Source organism: Lissotriton helveticus, chromosome 2_1, assembly GCF_964261635.1.
Source record: "Lissotriton helveticus chromosome 2_1, aLisHel1.1, whole genome shotgun sequence".
NCBI lineage: Eukaryota > Metazoa > Chordata > Amphibia > Caudata > Salamandridae > Lissotriton > Lissotriton helveticus.
The window spans coordinates 212,945,155-212,962,707 of NC_136059.1; positions in this window are offsets into that span (position 1 = coordinate 212,945,155).

The window sequence follows — 17,553 nt, forward strand, 5'->3', positions numbered from 1 at the left end:
CATCAGCATTAGAGAAAGAGATGGAGCCTTGTACACGACCCTGTACAGAAAACCAACTGAGCGGAATACGCTGTTAAGATACTCAAGCCACCACACCCGGGCCTTACGTGACAACTTACCCTTCGGCCAGTTCCTCCGGATCCGGAGGAACTGTACCCTTAAGGAGGACTACTTTGCTAAATCTGATGAACTTATCTTCCGCCTGCTCGAAAGAGGCTACCCTAAAAGGCTGGTCAAAAGGGCACGCAAACGGGCCTGGTTCTACAACAGAGAGAATTTGCTTGTACCCAAAAATAAAAACACTCCAGAAGACAGGATGATTTGTGTCACCACCTATTGCAGCAAGAGCCATGAAATAAGGAAGATAATCAACAAACATTGGAACATTGTATCAGATGCCATCGAAATGCCTAACCCCCCAATGCACGCTTTTAAGAGGGCTAAAAGCGTCAGAGACTGCGTAGTACGTTCCATGCTGGACAGTCCACCGGTCCCCACCATTCAATCAATGCGGAACTTACCTATTACACTTGGAAATTATAAGTGTAGCAATTGTAAGGCATGTACACTATGCATAGAAACCAAAGCAATCACACACAATAATCTGACTGTCTCTCTGAAATCACTCACGAACAGCAACAGCAATGGAGTGCTCTATGCGATCTTTTGCCCTTGCGGCTTTATTTACATTGGACAAACTAAACAAAAGATAAAGAACCGGATACTGCAACATTGTAGCAGAATAAGATGTCAAACGGCAGGGGCACCCTTGGTTGACCATTTCCTAGAAAACACCCACACACCAGAATCCTTGAAGTGGGTTGTTATAGAGAAAATCACGCTAGGCCCACAGGGTGGTGACCTTAACTCTATCATGAATTTAAGAGAATGCAAGTGGATGCAGTCCTTTGACTCTGTCCGCAATGGACTGAATGAATTGGATGCCACTTTTGCTCAGATGGAATTGATTGATCCTGATTAATACAACTTATGGTTGGGTTTGTTTTGAGATACCTCTTCCACTTATATATGAATAAGACCAGATATACTCTAGGTGCAATGTACAACCACACCTAGGACTATGTTTACAACTATGCCTATATGCTCAAAGGTTCCTCTTTTACATGTATTGTAAGACCTGATACATTTTAGGTACAATGTACTTCTAACTCTAGGACTAGGTTCCTCCTTAGCATGTATTGTAAGACCAGATACATTTTAGGTACAATGTACCTCTAACTCTAGGACTATGTTTCTAATGTTGCTTGTATACCACACGGTTATGTTCACTGGCTCTACTGGCCTATGTTGCTCATTCTTTTCTGAGCCAATTGACTATATCTGTAGAACCCCCATCAAGACTATGACAACAACTGCCTCTGATTTATATGTTTTCATTTTATATGTATAGGTGTAATGAGATCTATCAGACAGGAAGCATTTAATTGGTTTGATTCTTGTCCCCATACATTTAGCAACAATATGTCCCTTGTATACATATTCCATCCCTGTCTAGGCCTAATAACCCAGTGCTAACCATTTTAGTAACGTCGAATTAAGGTTCCCCTGTTCTCTGTTACTAACTACAAATTAATCATGATTAACGCTAGACGAGGCACTGTGAGATTCTAGTCTCGCTCACTTTGGGGATCAATGCACTCGTAATAGCATCTTTCACCCCGATCCCTTGTTAGGACCGAGCACTGCCCCATGATTGGCTGCTGTTGGGCGAGCCCTCAGACAGTATCCTGCTGCTGCACCTCGAGGCGGCTTAGTCATTACCCAACAGCCGACCGTGGATGATGTACACAGGCTTTTTCATGTGAAGATGAGGTAAGCGCTCGCCCCTAATCCTCCATCGCACACGCCGTACATAATTTAACTGTGGCGCCTGTATCTACCGCACATAGCCCTCAACTACCGGCGAGGGCGCGTTCATGGCCACTACCGCAACTCGTGTAAAACACTAGCGGAACCACATAGAGGTGTGCAGATAACGCTCTTGTCACTTTGACATTGTCTAGTGCTCGCACCCGGCCTCCGTACATGATGCAAGGGCCTTGCTGATGCACTTTTATCTGCAATGCAAAGTCTCCCTTATTTATCGTCTATGGGGCTCCTTATTTCACACCAAAAAATAACCATCAATCTTTCCTGTTTTACTGCATACGATACCTACCAGACCCTTTTATGAAATATAACTCTGGCTTGACAACTGGGTCTTCATTCATTACAATTAATTTTGAGCCTCATCGCGCTATCCTGTATAGACCTCTGCCCTGCCACATGAGCGCGCCGACATTTTTAACCGACCAGACCTTTATACGATATTCATTTCAATCTCCAGACAACACCGGGGAGTGTGACGTCTTGCGCACCCTCTTGGCTATCGTCTGAATACGACGAATCGGTGAATTCAAGACATAAGAGACTGGAAAGCTCCTACGACCCAGTAAGTCCCCCTTTGACAATTTTTGAGATTTCACACATATGTATCTAGGGGAGGCTGCCCCACCACCTCATTCTAAAATCGATCCTTTTGACCAATTGCAGGTATATCCTTCCACACATGAACCCTTAATGGTCCCAACCTAAGAGCCACTGGATGGCCTTACGTAAAGTATGCATTCTATTCCTAGCCCAGTCCTAATGTACTAATGAATTAGGTTATTAGTTTGAGATTTTCATTTCAATTACATTATCCATAGGCGCTCCTGTTCTTTTTTGTCCTGATGAAGACCCCAGCATGAGGTTTCCATTAACCCTTATACCAGGGGTCGAAACGTAGATGACCAGACCACGCCACTTCTCTGAACATAGGAGTAAACTATGGAGTAATACGGATCCTATGTTGAAGAGTTCTATGGAACTTTTGATCTAAATCAGACTGTAAAGGTTGCACTTGATTTTACTGTGATTGTAACAGGATCACAACACCTTTACCCAGTCCCCACCTCTTTCCATCACACCCATCCCTTCTAACTACCTCCTTTCCTTGTTCACTTTGAGCGCATTTTTTGAATTACAATGTGAATAATATGTGATGTTTCTTTACAATTTCAAGCTATCTCTATGATGAATCGCAAATGAAATTTGTTTCTCATTCATGTACATAAGACCATTTGACTTAATGAATTAATTGATATGCTTGTTTATATGACTGTGTAACTCAATGATTTTGGGTACCCATTGAATGATACTAAATATCCAGTTAATTATGTATGAAAATAAAATACACACTGGATCTATGAACCATTATGATTTAAGTTATGTTGTGCTTATGTTTGACATTTGATGTTTAGTAAATTAATAGACTCCGACCACTTTACACGTACTGGCCATGGAGGTCAGGCAGGATGGGCACTAGAAGCACAACACACCATGGAAGACAACATTGCGTTTACAATGGTATACACACAGACCATGGAGGGAAGGTGGAAGGGGGTCAGAGGCAGCTAGCTGTGAACACAGGGAAGGTAGGAGGGGCCATGGCAGCACAGAAGACCATGCATGGTAAGCAAAAGGGTTAGTGGCAGCATAATTGGCCATGATAGACAAGAAGGAGGGTGCAGGAGCATGCACAAAGGATCATGGAGGTTAGAAGGAAGGGGTGGAAGCTCGGCACAGACAAGAGGGTTCAGGGGAAGGAGCCTCACAACAGACCATGCATGGCTGGCAGGAGGAGCAGTTGCAGCACAACAGACCAGGGAGAGAGGAAGGATGTGGCAGTAAAATGAACCATGGAGGAAAGGAGGAAGGGAATCGGGCATGGAACTTAGACAGGCAGGGTAGAGGTGGCAGAGAGAGGTTACTGTTCTCTGACAATGCTAGCCAGGTGGGAGGGGAGTGGCCGCTCAACAGAAAACACAAAGTAGATAGGATGGGCAGCTCCATGGAACATGGTGGATCAGACCATGCAATGCAGGAGGGAGGAGGCTAGTGCATGGATTCAGACAACAGAGGATAGTGGAAAGTGGATGGGGCAGCAAGCTAACAGTTCAGAGAAGACGGGAAGACCAGTGGCAGAACAACGACCACACCGGCCTGGAATGTGAGAGCAGGTGCATGTACTTGGACAATTGATTGCAAGGACGAGGGGAGGCAGGAGCAGCAAGCTTGGGTGGGGGCAGTACAATGCCAGGCCAGGCCCTGCTTTTAACCCCCCATCATACTCACCAATTCACTGGAAAAAACAAAGATTACAGGGACGTTACAATTAAACTCTGATTTCACTCTAACAAAACCACTGAAATTCAGCAGCTATAGTTACCTGACGTAACTATAACTTACGCCCCTGCAATGCACTGCTTATGACCTCAGACATTACATCATTCATGACATGGTCAGTGACATCACTCAAGACATCACTCATGACATCTCAAATGAGCTGTGAATGGAATGGAACTATAATCACTAGAACTTTCTTTAGGGATAGTGCGTGTATATTAACACCCTTTTTCAATTCCTTTTCTTTCGTGTCAGAACCTCTTTAATATGCAACGTGCCCAGATCAATGTGGCCGATAGTATTTCACTTTAAAGTAATATGTAATCCGTTGTTTATTTTGATGTTTGCAATCATAAGTATGTTTATTGTGAACAAGTCACGTTGACGAACATACAGGTACGGCGTTCACGGGGCAAGTTATGCTGAAATTACATTATATGCATATTAAAACTTGTTTTCTTTATTTTATTAATTCCTGAATTTTCGCATCGTGACCAGGCCAATACGGATGACAGCTTTTTAGTTTAAGGTAATATGTAGTCCTTTGTTAATGTTGGCAACTGGAAAAATTTCGACATTTAAATAAGGAAGCTACCATGACATCTTGTATTGTGATCAAGGTTGGTACTACAACCTGAGTGCTGATTATTTCCTTGTAAGAGTGAGAGGAGATTGAAGATATGCATAATATATATATATATATATATATATATATATATATATATATACATATATATATATATATATATATATATATATATATAACTATCTTGCTTCTTTCGGCACCACTCTTGCCTCTTTCTGTACTTCTCTTGCCTCTTTCTGCACCTCTCTTACCTCTTTCTGCACTTCTCTTGCTTCATTCTGCAGTTCACTCTCTTCTTTCTGTATCTCTCTTGCCTCTTTCTACACCTCGCTTGCCTCTTTTTGCACCTCTTTTGCTTCTTTCTGCACCTATATTCCTTTCTGCTACTCTCTTGCCTCTTTCTACACCTCTTACCTCTTTCAACACCTTTCTTGCCTCTTTCTGCACACCCCTTGCATCTTTCTGAACCGCTCTTGCATCTTTCTGCAGCTCGCTCTCTTATTTCTGTACCTCTCTTGCCTCTTTCTGTACCTCTTGTGCCTCTTTTTGCACATCTCTTGCCTCTTTCTAACATCATACCTCTGTCTCCACCTCTCATGCCTCTTTCTGCGCATCTCGGGCCTTTTTTTGAACCTCTCTTGCCTCTTTCTGCAGCTCACTCTCTTCTTTCGACACCTCTATTACCTATTTCTGTAGCTTACTCTCTTCTATCAACACCTCTCCTGACTCTTTATGCACCTCTCTTGCCTCTTTCTGTACATCTCTTGCCTCTTACTGTACCTTCCTTTTTCTTTCTGCATCTTTCTTGCCTCTTTCTGCACCTCTCTTGCCTTTTTCTGCTCTTCCACTGCCTCTTTCTGTACCTCACTTGCCTCTTTCTGTACATTTCTTCCTCTTCGTGTACCTCTCTTACCTCTTTTACACCTCTTACCTCTATCTGCACTTCCCTTGCCTCTTTCTGTACCTATCTTGCCTCTTTCTACACGGCTCTTGCCTCTTTCTGTACTTCTCTTGCTTCTTTTTATGTGCCTTTTTTCTGATTTAAGCATCTCTCCTGTCTCTTTCTACACCTTTGTTCATCTTTCTGTACCTCTTTTACCTCTCATTGAACATCTCTTACCTCCTTCTGCACTTCTCTTGCTTCCTTCTGTGCCTTTCTTCCTGTTTCTGCACCACTCCTGCCTCTTTCTGCACCTTTCTTCTTCTTTCTGCACCTCTTACCTCTTTCTGTACCCCTCTTGCCTCTTTATGCACGTCTCTTGCTTCTTTCTGAACCTCTATTGCCTCTTTATGCAGCTCACTCTCTTCTTTTTGCACCTCTCTTCCCTCTTTCTGCAGCTCACTCTTTTTTATCAGCACCTCTCTTGCTTCTTTATACACCTCTCTTGCCTTTTTCTGCACCTTTCCTGCCTCTTTCTGCACTTCTATTGCCTCTTTCTTTACCTATCTAACCTCTTTCTGCATGTCTCTTGCCTCTCTCTGTACCTCGCTTGTCTCCTCCTGCACCTCTCTTGCCTCTTTCTGCATCTCTCTTGCCTCTTTCTGCATCTTTCTTGCCTCTTTCTGAAGCTCACTCCCTTCTGTCTGCACCTCTCTTGCCTCTTTCTGCACCTCTCTTCCCTCTTTCTGCAGCTCACTCTCTTCTTCATACACCTCTCTTGCCTCTTTCTGCACCTCTATTTTCTATTTTTGCACCTCTCTTGCCTCTTTATGCACTTCTCTTGTTTCTTTCTGTGCCTTTCGTCCGATTTAGCAAAAGACACACAATCGATGGCCGGAATGCGGAACAAATCAAAACATTTACCCTCAGTCAAGAGATCTGGGTTAAATCCATCATTCTTTTGCTCACCATGCCACCCCAGTTTAGTCCTGGCCATATGCAAATCGGTCTTGACCCTGTGCTTCATGGGTATACTTCAACCAGAACTTCCAAACCAGGTCCTCCCTGGACCTGAAACAAGCATCCTAGGACCGGTTTCTGGGTTTCACCCCTCTTCAGCCAGGAGAGCTTGATTCCAGTGCACAGTGAGGCCAGGAACCACGTCTGGGCATACGTGGCACACTTAGGGTGTGAAAGCAAAAGACACACAATCGATGGACGGAATGCAGAACAAATCAAAACATTCACCCCAAACAAACGATGTGGGTTAAAGCCATCATTTTTTTGCTCAACATACCACCCCAGAGTAGACCTGGACATATGCAAATCAGTCCTGACCCTGTGCCTCATGCGAACAGTCCAGCCCGAACGGCCAAGCCCAGTCCTCCCTGGACCAGAAACAAGCATCCTAGGACCGGTTTCCGGGTTTCATTCCTCTTCAGCTAAAATAGCTTGATTCCAGTGGCACACTGAGCTCAGGACCCATGTCTGGGCATACCTGGCGCACTTAGGGTGAGAAAGCAAAAGACACAATTGATGGACGGAATGCAGAACAAATCAAAACATTTTCTCCCACTCAAGAGATCTGAGTTAAATTCATAATTCTTTTGGTCACCATGCTACCCCAGTTTAGGCATGGTCATATGGAAATCAGTCTTGACCCTTTGCCTCATGGGAACAGTCCAGCCCGAACTGCCAAGCCAGGTCCTGCCTGGACTGGAAACAAGCATCCTAGGACCAGTTTCAGGGTTTCAGGGTTTCACCCCTCTTCAGCCAGGATGGCTTGATTCCAGTAGCACAGGGAGCCCAAGACCCATGTATGGGCATACCTGGCGCACTTAGGGCTAGAACGCAAAAGACACACAATTGATGGATGGAATTCAGAACAAATCCAAACATTCACCCCCAGTCAAGAGAACTGGGTTAAATCCATCATTCTTTTGTTCACCATGCCACCCCAGTTTAGACCTGACCATATCCAAATCAGTCTTGACCCTGTGCCTCATGGGAACTGCCCAGCAGCAGGTGCAGACCCAGGTGCAGACCCAGGTGCAGATCCAGGAGATCCAGGAGAACAAGGAGTACAAGTAGAAGCACCACATAATGGCCAACAAGGTGAAGTAATTACACAGCCAAAGGGAATTACAACCACTCTGCCATACGCTATAATGGAGAGGCCATATGCTGATAGTGATATAGCGGCAAAACATATGATTAAACCTGGTACTGGTGCTATCTCTAAGGAAAATAGAAAAATGAACTCCTCTAGAATGGCTAGGTCTCACAGCTTAAAAGATCTCTTATTACAAGACTCTAGAAAGCCTGATCAAGATGAGGGCAGGAAGAAAAGTAATATCAGACAACTTACTGCTGCTGCACAAACTAGGGGAGAAAGCTATTTAATATGCGGTGATGAGGATAAAGATAGCGGAGAGGAAACTGACGAAACGGATGAAACAGACCTAAGTTTCACCTCATCCCGAGGCCGTTATTCAGTAAGCAGCTCCGAAGAATCAGAGGATCTTTCCTCGGCAAAATATAAATATAGGGGGAGATCTCACTTAAGATTCAGCAGATTAGGTGATATGCCACAGAGAAGACAGAGAGCACAGAGAGGTCGATCAAAAAATTTAGACTGGGATAGCTTACCCATATCGCAGAAACATCTAGATGGGGCAAGGAGGGTTGACCCACAAGAAGTGAAGATATGTAAGGAATGGGATCATTCGCACGCTCAAGCTCAGGCTCAGGCTCAGTACCAGCAACAAGTTTCACCAGACTCACATAAAGACACGGATACATTTGATCTCCTACTCACCACACTGAAACAAATACAAGGGGAAGCACGACTAGAAAGTAAGAGAGCGAAACGAGCGAATAAGAAAATACAAGAATCTTTATGCAAAGTAAATGAATTATACACTGAAGTTACTGACAGATTGTTGGAGGTTGAGCAGAGAACTGGCAAATTAGAAGACGAGGTGGTAAAAATCCAGGAATTTAAACAGGAGCATGAGAAAACTGAATCTGATATATTGTGGAAACTGGAAGACTTTGAGAACAGACAGAGGCAAAACAACATAAGACTACTAGGCGTGGAGGAAGGGAAGGAGGGCGGAGATGTAAGAGCCTTTGTGGTGGAGTTATTAAGAGGAGCCTTTCCAGAGATGGACAACTGGGACTGGGACAAAGAAGTCCAACGAGCACATTGATTTCCTCTGTCGCAGAAAAAGGGTAATGTGAGTCCAAAAGCAAGAGCTATTCTTGTCCATGTTGGTAATTACTTGATTAGAGAGGAAGTAATTTCGAAGGCAAAACCATTTAAGAAACGCACATATAAGGACATAACTTTTTTTGCCCTCCCAGACTTTTGCCACACAACAGTAGAGAGAAGATGGCGCATGAGGCAGCTTATAGTACCATTTCAAAACCTAGGGTGTGAGGTATATCTGTTGTTTCCCTCTCGCCTCAAAGTAGGGAATAATGGTCAGTTTAGGGTATTCTTCTCTGAAATAGTCGCACAGGAGTATCTGTCCTTTCTCCGAGAAGAGAGAACACATAGGGAACGGAATACTCATGCCAATCGGATTGAGGATATAAGACAGGTAGCTCCCATAACAAAAAAATAAAAATTTAAAAAGTTTGATGAGCTGCATACACATTGAATTAAGGGTATAAGAATCGGGAGCACGGGAGAGTGGATGAGGGCGAGTCCCTAGCGGGCTCGGCTGTCACATATAGGTCAGGATTGACCTATTTGCCAGTAAGGGAGGGAGGGAGAAGGGGTGGGATGGACCAGGGGGGGAACTAGGGGGGGCACAGGACACGGCACGAAACATAAAAGAGAGAAGTGTTTTAGCAACAGAAATAAATGAATTGAGAGCATGGGTCGACAAGCGAGAACTTGAAGAAAGAAAGACAAGGAATAGAGACGATAGAGCACTCACAGAATTGTGGACAAATAGGGTGAATAGGAGAGTAGCTGGGGGAAAGGTACATCATAAACTAAGGTATGGGTGTTAGATGTCTAACATGGAACGTGTGCGGTTTGAATGATGCCCAAAAAAGATCGAAAGTATCAGTTGCCTTAAAGCAAATGAATGTGGATTTCGTATGTATCCAAGAAACACATGTTATCACTACACAAATACATTTTCTCAAAAATCTAGGATTTCATTTATTAATAGATTCAAGTCAAGGGGTAAAAAAAGAGGGGTAGCTATCTTAGCTAGAGATAAAAACATTTTGACTAGGAAAAAAGCACAGGATAAATGGGGAAGATGGGCCATGGTCGAATGTTTGATAGATGGAGAATGGACAACGCTTGTAAGTGTGTATGGTTCAACGGAAGACGACCCCAACATTTTTCAATTTCTAGATGTGGAATTAGCTACCTGAGCACCGAAAATTATATTGGCAGGAGATTTTAATATAAATGGTGCAGACGGATTAGGATTGGGCTCCTTTGGAAAATATAAAGGCCGAAAAAGGAGGGTTAACCAGGCTATACATAGTCTAATCCTGAATAATGCTTTATCAGACGTATGGGGCAAGAAAAGATCGAACAATAAGGGCTTCACATATTACTCAGCCCCCCATCAGATCTGTGTAAGGCTAGATTATTTCTTTGTTTCAAGTACCAACATATCGAATGTAAACATTGAAAGGCTGCCACGTATTCTCAGCGACCATAACCCCTTAATACTCACAATAGCAACAAATACTAATCCTAGACAATTCACAAACTGGACCTTTGAAAGAGATTTATTAAAAGAGGACAAATATATAGAACATATGAATAAGTGGGTTAGGGATTTTTTCGCTATCAATAGAGATAGTGCAGAACAGGGAGTGGTATGGGACGCTTTTAAAGCAGGGGTACGGGGGAAACTAAGAGCTTTACCTCTTATAAACGGAAGCAGGAGCAACTGAGGAATGCAGAATTATATGAAAAGGTACTTAAAGCAGAGGAGGATCTAGAAAAATGTGTATTAAATGGGACTCCAGTGGAAAATGCTCTGATAAAATTGGTGAAAGTAAAAGGAGAGGCAGAGAGTCACATAGCTAGCAAAGCAGGAAAAATGTACACAACTAAAAGAGAGAAGTGTTATGAATTGAGTGAGTCAGTGGGGAGAATCTTGGCTACAAGAACAAGACAGGAAGAAGCAAAGGGAACAGTGAGAGAAATCAGAGATACATCGGGCAGACTGCACACTGACTCTAATGAAATAAGGGAAGTGTTTAGGATATTTTATGAGAAGCTATATGATGACGAACTATCAGGGAGAGACACAGATAGAAATATAGAGGATATACAGGTGTATCTCCACCAGACCAGGGCAGACATACTGGATGAGGACGATGCTGATGGCTTAGAGGGGGCACTGTTGGAAAAAGAAATTAAAGAGGCAGTATGGAAACTTCCCTCTGGGAAAGCAGCGGACCCTGATCAAATACCCATAGAGTTTTATAAAGTATTCTGGGATATTTTGGAGAAAGACTTAATGTTGACTATGCAGGGCGCTCAGCTGGGTGTCTCAGTACCAAAATCATGGGCGAGTGCTGAGGTGGTAGTAATACTAAAGAAAGAGAAAAACCCGGAGGAACCAGGATCTTATCGGCCCATTACCTTAATGAATGCAGATGGAAAAATATTTTCCAAGGCACTAGCGTCAAGACTTGCAAGAGTAATACATAAAATAGTAAGCTGTGCGCAACACGGATTTATACCTGGAAGAGGCACTACCCATCACATACGCAAAGTAATAACTTTATTTGATGTAACAACAGTCACAGGAGACCCGATGGCAGCGATGTTATTAGACGCTGAAAAAGCATTCGATCGGGTCTCCTGGGAGTACCTATGGTGCGTATTAGAGAGGATAGGTATAAAACAGGGATATCTTAGAGCAATAAAATCCTTATATTTAAACCCGGTAGCAACTGTACGTGTGAATATGGGTAATACGCGACAATTTCAAATAAAAAGAGGCACAAGACAGGGTTGTCCCTGCTCACCGCTTTTGTTTGCGATATATTTGGATCCATTAATCCGTAGAATAGAGGCGTCTATGAGGATCACACCTTTAACTACTCTTATTGGGCACTGTAAAATCTTAGCTTATGCAGACGACCTTGCTGTAATCACTCCTAATCCTACCGAATCTATAGTACACATTGAAAGCGAGGCGGAAAAATTTGGGAAAATATCGGGTTATAAGTTAAACACATCAAAAACACAGATAATTAAAAATCCTTATACTATTTGTACAGATATTCGAGTGGTCCATTCAGGAACATATTTAGGGGTAACAATCTTGGCAGATATGGAATCTTTAGTAGTTAAGAATACTTCCTCATTAATTAAGAAAGTAGAAAGAGATTTAGATAGATGGGATAATCTACACATGACAATAGTAGGGAGGACGAATATAATAAAAATGTTGATCCTTCCAAAATTGTTATATCTATTTAGAGCCATACCCCTGTTATTTGATCTCAAATTTTTTAGAAAGCTAGGGCATATTATAAATAGATTTATTTGGGCTAAGGGGAAAACCAGAAGAGCCCTTAGATTCATGACACTAACAAGAGAGAGGGGAGGGTGGGCAGTACCAGAACTAAAGCTGTACTATTGGGCGGCAGCTATTCAAAACATGATAGGTTTGATGGGAGGGGCAGAACTAGATGGCTGGTGTGAATTTGGAACATTGGCAATATATGGTTTAACCCTTGGAACAGAAGTGGAGAACGTATTCTTGAAATTTACAGAGGCAAGCTACTACAAAAAGACAAAATTTAAGACGCTTATAACTGCAAATACAATTTGGAAAAACTTCAGTAAAAGAGCTGGTTTGGGGAAATATAATAAATATACTAGACTTGCAGATAACCCAAATCTTCCACAAGAGATCTTTTCGGGTTCGATATTTTGTGAGTGGGCAAGAAAGGGAATCACAAGAATAGGGGACATTATGGGACCTCCGGGGCTACTCCAATTCTCAGAACTGCAGAGTAAATTTAACCTAAACACCAGGCAATTCTTTAAATATTTACAAATTAGGAGCTTCTTGCAGAACAAAAAGGGAGGCTCAATGGGATTTATGCAAGATCCGATTATGGAATTGATTCAACTGGGGGAAGATTGCACTATTAAGAGGCTATACGCTGAATTGATAAAATCAAAACAGGATGATTATGATAAATGGAATGGAAAATGGAAGGCAAACCTTAATATTATTGGGGAAAGCTTTGGTGCCTCTTTGCAATATGGATACTCCCTTTTATGCTCGGCACCATTGCAGGCGCAACATTATAAAACGCTATATCATTTATATTATACTCCTGCTAAAATAGCACAATGGGGGGGTACAGTGGGCATCACTTGTTACAGGTGTGGAAGCCGGGATGCAGACTTAAAACATGTATTTGCAACCTGTACTAAGCTAGACACACTGAAAAAAGAAATAGAACGTTTTATAAATACCATATTAGGAACTAAAATTGTGTTAACTCCGGGAACCATATTACTAGGAGTGAATTTGGAGGAAGGTCAACAGCTATCAACCGGAAGGGAATTCTTATTTGTAGCACTAGCAGTCATGAGACTATGCATAGCCTCTGCATGGATCGATCCTATTCCCCCTACTTTTCATAATTGGCTGGCTAAATTATTAACAACATACAATGTTGAGAAAGAGATATATGCACGGAAAGGGAAAAGGGGTAGGAAGTTGGGTAAGTTAATCTGGGGCCCTATTACAAGATGGAAAGAGAGTGAAATAGATTAAAAACCCCATTTGAATGAAATGAGAGTCAGTAACGATAGTACATATGGATATTGGGGGGGAAAAAAAAAAAAAAAAGTATTGTATTATAATGTCGGATATAAAAAATTAAGAGTAAATATAGGAGATCGAAGAAATTATATATAAGTATGAGTATGGAATACTGTAGAAAAATATTTCTCTATTTCTTTCTTTATGATTAGTCCTTAAGTAGGAGTTTGCTGTATTTGTACTTACTGTTTTCTCTCTTAATGTGTTGCATTTTGTTTTCTGTAATAATGCCGTGCCCTTTACGTAACAAAAACTCTTAATAAAAAGATTTAAAGAAAAAAAAAAGGAACTGTCCAGCCCGAACTGCCAAGCTAGGTCCTCCCTGAACCGGAAACAAGCATCCTCAGACTGGTTTTGGGGTTTCGCCCCTCTTCAGCCAGGATAGCTTGCTTCCAGTGGCACAGTGAGCCCAGGAACCAAGTCTGGGCATAGCTGGCACACGTAGGGCAAGAAAGCAAAAGACACACAATTGATGGACAGAATGCAGAACAAATCAAAACATTCACTTCCAGTCAAGACATCTGGGTTAAATCCATCATTCGTTTGCTCACCATGCCACCCCAGTTTTGACCAGGCCATATGCAAATCAGTCTTGACCCTGTGCTTCATGGGTATACTTCAGCCAGAACGTCCAAGCCAGGTCCTCCCTGGACCTGAAACAAGCATCCTAGGACCGGTTTCTGGGTTTCACCCCTCTTCAGCCAGGAGAGCTTGATTCCAGTGCACAGTGAGGCCAGGAACCACGTCTGGGCATACATGGCACACTTAGTGTGTGAAAGCAAAAGACACAAAATTGATGGACGGAATGCAGAACATATCAAAACATTCACCCCCAATCAAGAGATCTGGGTTAAGTCCATCATTCTTTTGCTCACCATGCCACCCCAGTTTAGACCTGGCAATATGCAAATCAGTCTTGACACTGTGCCTCAAGGGAACAGACCAGCCCGAACTGGCAAGCCAAGTCCTCCCTGGACCGTAAACAAGCATCCTAGGACCGGTTTCGGGGTTTCACCCATCTCCTGCCAGGATAGCTTGATTTCAGTCAGAGAGTGAGCCCAGGACCCAAGTCTGGGCATACCTGGTGCACTTAGGGCGAGAAAGCAAAAGACACACAATTGATGGAGGGAATGCAGACCAAATCAAAACATTCAACCCCAGTCAAGAGATCTGTGTTAAATCCATCATTCTATTGCTACCATGCCACCCCAGATTAGACCAGGCCATATGCAAATCAGTCGTGACACTGTACCTCAAGGAAACAGTCCAGCCCGAACTGCTAAGCATGGTCCTACCTGGACCAGAAAGAAGCATCCTAGGACTTGTTTCCGGGTTTCACCCCTCTTCAGCCATGATAGCTTGATTCCAGTGGCACAGTGAGCCCAGGACCCATGTCTGGGCATACCTGGCGCACTTAGGGCGAGAAAGCAAAAGACACACAATTGATGGATGGAATACAGAACAAATCAAAACATTCACCCCCAATCAAGAGATCTGGGTTAAAGCCATCATTATTTTGCTCACCATTCCACCCCAGTTTAGACCTGGCCATAAGCAAATCAGTCTTGACCCTGTGCCTCATGGGAACAGTCCAGCCCAAACTGCCAATCCAGGTCCTCCCTGAACCTGAAACAAGAATCCTAGGACCGGCTTCGGGGTTTCACCACTCTCCAACTAGGATAGCTTGAATCCAGTGGCACAGTGAGCCTAGGAACCACGTCTGGGCATTCCTGGCACACTTAGGGCGATAAAGCAAAAGACTCATAATTGATGGACGGAATGCAGAACAAATCAAAACATTCACCCCAGACAAACGATGTGGGTTAAAGCCGTCATTTTTTTGCTCAACATACCACCCCAGAGTAGACCTGGACATATGCCAATCAGTCTAGACCCTGTGCCTCATTGGACCAGTCCAGCCTGAACTGCCAAGCCAGGTCCTCCCTGTACTGGAAAGAAGCATCCTAGGACCGGTTTCCAGGTTTCACCCCTCTTCAGCCGGGATAGCTTGATTCCAGTGGCACAGTGAGCCAGGACCCACGTCTGGGCATACCTGACGCACTTAGGGCGAGAAAGCAAAAGACACACAATTGATGGATGGAATGCAGAACAAATCAAAACTTCCATCCCAGTCAGGAAATCTGGGTTAAATCCATCATTCTTTTGCTTACCATGCCACCCCAATTTAGACCTGACCATATCCAAATAAGTCTTGACCCTGTGCCTCAAGGGAACAGTCCAGCCAGAACTACCAAGCCAGGTCCTCCTTGGACCGGAAACTAGCATCCTAGGACCGGTTCCTGGGTTTCACCCCTCTTCCGTCAGGATAGCTTGATTCCAGTGGCACATTGAGCCGATGACCAAGGTATGGTCAGACCCGGGGCACTTAGGATGAGAAAGCAAAAGACACACAATTAATGGATGGAATGCAGAACAAATCAAAACTTCCATCCCAGACAGGAGATCTGGGTTAAATCCATTAATCTTTTGCTCACCATGCCACCCCAGTTTAGACCTGGCCATATGCAAATCAATCTTGACCCAGTGTCTCATGGGAACTGTCCAGCCTGAACTGCCAAGCCAGGTGCTCCCTGTACCGGAAAGAAGCATCCTAGGATGGGGCTCCGGGTTTCACCCCTCTTCAGCCAGGATAGCTTGATTCCAGTGGCACAGTGAGCCAGGACCCACGTCTGGGCATACCTGAGGCGCTTAGGGCGAGAAAACAAAAGACACACAATTGATGGTTGGAATACGGAACAAATCAAAACATTCACCCCCAATCAAGAGATCTGGGTTAAAGCCATCATTATTTTGCTCACCATGCAACCCCAGTTTAGACCTGGCCATAAGCAAATCAGTCTTGACCCTGTGCCTCATGGGAACAGTGCAGCCCGAACTGCCAATCCAGGTCCTCCCTGAACCTGAAACAAGCATCCTAGGACCGGCTTCTGGGTTTCACCCCTCTTCAACTAGGATAGCTTGAATCCAGTGGCACAGTGATCGTAGGAACCACGTCTGGGCATTCCTGGCACACTTAGGGCGATAAAGCAAAAGACACATAATTGATGGACGGAATGCAGAACAAATGAAAACATTCACCCCAGACAAATGATGTGGGTTAAAGCCGTCATTGTTTTGCTCAACATACCACCCCAGAGTAGACCTGGACATATGCAAATCAGTCTAGACCCTGTGCCTCATTGGAACAGCCCAGCCCGAACTGCCAAGCCAGGTCCTCCCTGTACTGGAAAGAAGCATCCTAGGACCGGTTTCCAGGTTTCACCCCTCTTCAGCCAGGATAGCTTGATTCCAGTGGCACAGTGAGCCAGGACCCACGTCTGGGCATACCTGACGCACTTAGGACGAGAAAGCAAAAGACACACAATTGATGGATGTAATGCAGAACAAATCAAAACTTCCATCCCAGTCAGGAGATCTGGGTTAAATCCATCATTCTTTTGCTTACCATGCCACCCCAATTTAGACCTGACCATATCCAAATAAGTCTTGACCCTGTGCCTCAAGGGAACAGTCCAGCCAGAACTACCAAGCCAGGTCCTCCCTGGACCGGAAACTAGCATCCTAGGACCGGTTCCTGGGTTTCACCCCACTTCAGTCAGGATAGCTTGATTCCAGTGGCACATTGAGCCCATGACCAAGGTATGGTCATACCCGGGGCACTTAGGATGAGAAAGCAAAAGACACACAATTGATGGATGGAATGCAGAACAAATCAAAACTTCCATCCCAGACAGGAGATCTGGGTTAAATCCATTAATCTTTTGCTCACCATGCCACCCTAGTTTAGACCTGGACATATGCAAATCAATCTTGACCCTGTGTCTCATGGGAACTGTCCAGCCTGAACTGCCAAGCCAGGTGCTCCCTGTACCGGAAAGAAGCATCCTAGGATGGGGCTCCGGGTTTCACCCCTCTTCAGCCAGGATAGCTTGATTCCAGTGGCACAGTGAGCCAGGACCCACGTCTGGGCATACCTGAGGCGCTTAGGGTGAGAACACAAA